Source organism: Salmo salar, chromosome ssa06, assembly GCF_905237065.1.
Source record: "Salmo salar chromosome ssa06, Ssal_v3.1, whole genome shotgun sequence".
Lineage (NCBI taxonomy): Eukaryota > Metazoa > Chordata > Actinopteri > Salmoniformes > Salmonidae > Salmo > Salmo salar.
Genome location: NC_059447.1, coordinates 25,020,001 through 25,022,500, shown reverse-complemented (window position 1 = coordinate 25,022,500; position 2,500 = coordinate 25,020,001). Strand labels below are relative to the sequence as shown.

Sequence of the window (2,500 nt, the reverse complement as noted above, 5' to 3'; positions counted from 1 at the left end):
TACAGATAGCCAGGGGCACACTCCAACACTCAGACATAATTTACAGATAGCCAGGGGTACACTCCAACACTCAGACATCATTTACAGATAGCCAGGTGCACACTCCAACACTCAGACATCATTTACAAAGAAAGCATTTGTGTTTAATGAGTCCGCCAGATCAGAGGCCGTAGGGATGACCAGGGATGTTCTCTTATTAAGTGTGTGAATTGGACCGTTTTCCTGTCCTGCTAACCATTAAAAATGTAGCAGGTACTTTTGGGTGTCACAGAAATTGTATGGAGTAAAAAGGACATATTTTCTCTAGTGAAATAATAGAAAATGTTGTAAAAAATATCAATTGTAAAGTAAAGTACAGATACCCCTAAAACTACTTAAGTAGTACTTTAAAGTATTTGTACTTTACACCACTGGTGACTGATGTAGTGCCTGATGTAGTGACTGATGTAGTGCCTGATGTAGTGCCTGATGTAGTGCCTGATGTAGTGACTGATGTAGTGACTGATGTAGTGCCTGATGCAGTGACTGATGTAGTGCCTGATGTAGTGACTGATATAGTGCCTGATGTAGTGCCTGATGTAGTGACTGATGTAGTGCCTGATGTAGTGACTGATGTAGTGACTGATGTAGTGACTGATATAGTGAACATTGCATTACATGTACTGAGCGTTTGTTACGCAATTAACGACACCGTCTGCGCACACGCACACACAGACACACACACACAGACACACCACGCAACATAGAGAATCCGAAAGGCTGCATGTGTGTGTGTCCTCTCCTGCTGTGTATATCATGGCCCTGTTTGGAAAGGCTCAGTCAAACCTCCCTGTTTTAACACACAGGAGCCAAGGCCCCCGGCTGTAGCTCACTATGAATAAGAAATAAAGCAGAACTTTGTCAGGTTCTAAAGTATCCACTATGAATGTTAGATGAGCCAGTATCTGTAAGGATTGTTGTCGATGCCCAGATGTCTTTGGATGTACATTATTCTTTTTAAATGGCCTGTGTGTGTGTGTGTGTGTGTGTGTGTGTGTGTGTGTGTGTGTGTGTGTGTGTGTGTGTGTGTGTGTGTGTGTGTGTGTGTGTGTGTGTGTGTGTGTGTGTGTGTGTGTGTGTGTGTGTGTGTGTGTGTGTGTGAGAGAGGGAGCTAACTTCATCACACATCAAAATGATTAGCCCACACATCGCTGAGCGACACATGTTCACACACATTTCCCCAAGCCCTCTCGACCACTCACATCGCAGTGTAATGAAGAACACACCAATAACAGGAGATTATAGGAACCCCTGCACCAAATAACAGCGTTTGACTACCTCTCTAATCATCAGTGTGCAAAATAGTGTATATCGGTGGTTTAAAGTCCCAGTGCAGTCCTAAATATGTCCCTGTGTTTTATTCAGGGTCTTTAGAAAGTCTACACTCCCTTTGGATTTTTTCACATTTTATTGCATTACAAAGTGGGATTAAAATGGATTATAATTGCCATTTTATGTTAACGATCTACACAAAATACTCTAATGTCAAAGTGGAAGATAATTTTTTTAAAAGCTTAATGAAAAATAAAACACTAATATATCTTGATTAGATAAGTATTCAACCCCCTGAATCAATACATATTAGAATACCCTTTGGCAGAAATTACAGCTGTGAGTCTTCTTCGGTAACTCTCTAAGAGCGTTGCACACCTGGATTGTACAATATTTGCCCATTATTATTTTCTAAGTTCTTCAAGCTCTGTCATGGTGACATCATCAGGCGGTAAATTAGTTAATAGACCAACAAACCTCTCTGCCAATAACAGCTATTTTCAGTGTTCCCCTCCCCACTCCCTGACAGTCCTAGCAAAATTCTCTCTTTAGAAATTGTCCTTTACTAAGAAGCTATTTTTGTTTCTTTTTGACCATTTTAATTGAAAATAATCAATTGTTACCCAGAAATGATTTGATATTGAGATAAAAATGTCTGTATTGGACCTTTCATGCATAACTAGGACACAAAGACATACAGTACATGCATACGCACGCACACACACACATATACACACACATATATACACACACACACACACACACACACACACACACACACACACACACACACACACACACACACACACACACACACACACACACACAGTCAGTGACAGATGCAATCATGTCCCAGTCACTCTGTTAATTGATAATCATTAACAAGTTAATTAAAGTAGTGTTTTGATCGAAGGTTGATGTTTTCATTGTTGTCTCATCTGCTAGTTGCGACAGAAAACAATCATAACCAATCAAGCCACTGTCGCTGGGCGGGACATTACACCCACAGCAGTGGTTTGGGCTAGGGTCGTTTTAGTTTCAGAACACTAAAACGTGTGTGTGTGTTATTTTTTCTTTATCAACAGGTGTTTTCATCAGTTTCAAGAATATGTGCTTCCTCATTTCGTACAAATCTGACAAATTACCTCTCCCCCTCTCTCTCTCTCTCTCTCTCTCTCTCTCTCTCTCT

General features: G+C 40.6%; 1 protein-coding gene across 3 annotated transcripts in view; it reads left to right on the top strand.

Annotated features, from left to right (window-relative positions):
• LOC106595870 (voltage-dependent T-type calcium channel subunit alpha-1I) overlaps positions 1–2,500 on the top strand; it is a 142,360-nt gene that overhangs the window by 6,507 nt on the left and 133,353 nt on the right. The window lies entirely within an intron of this gene.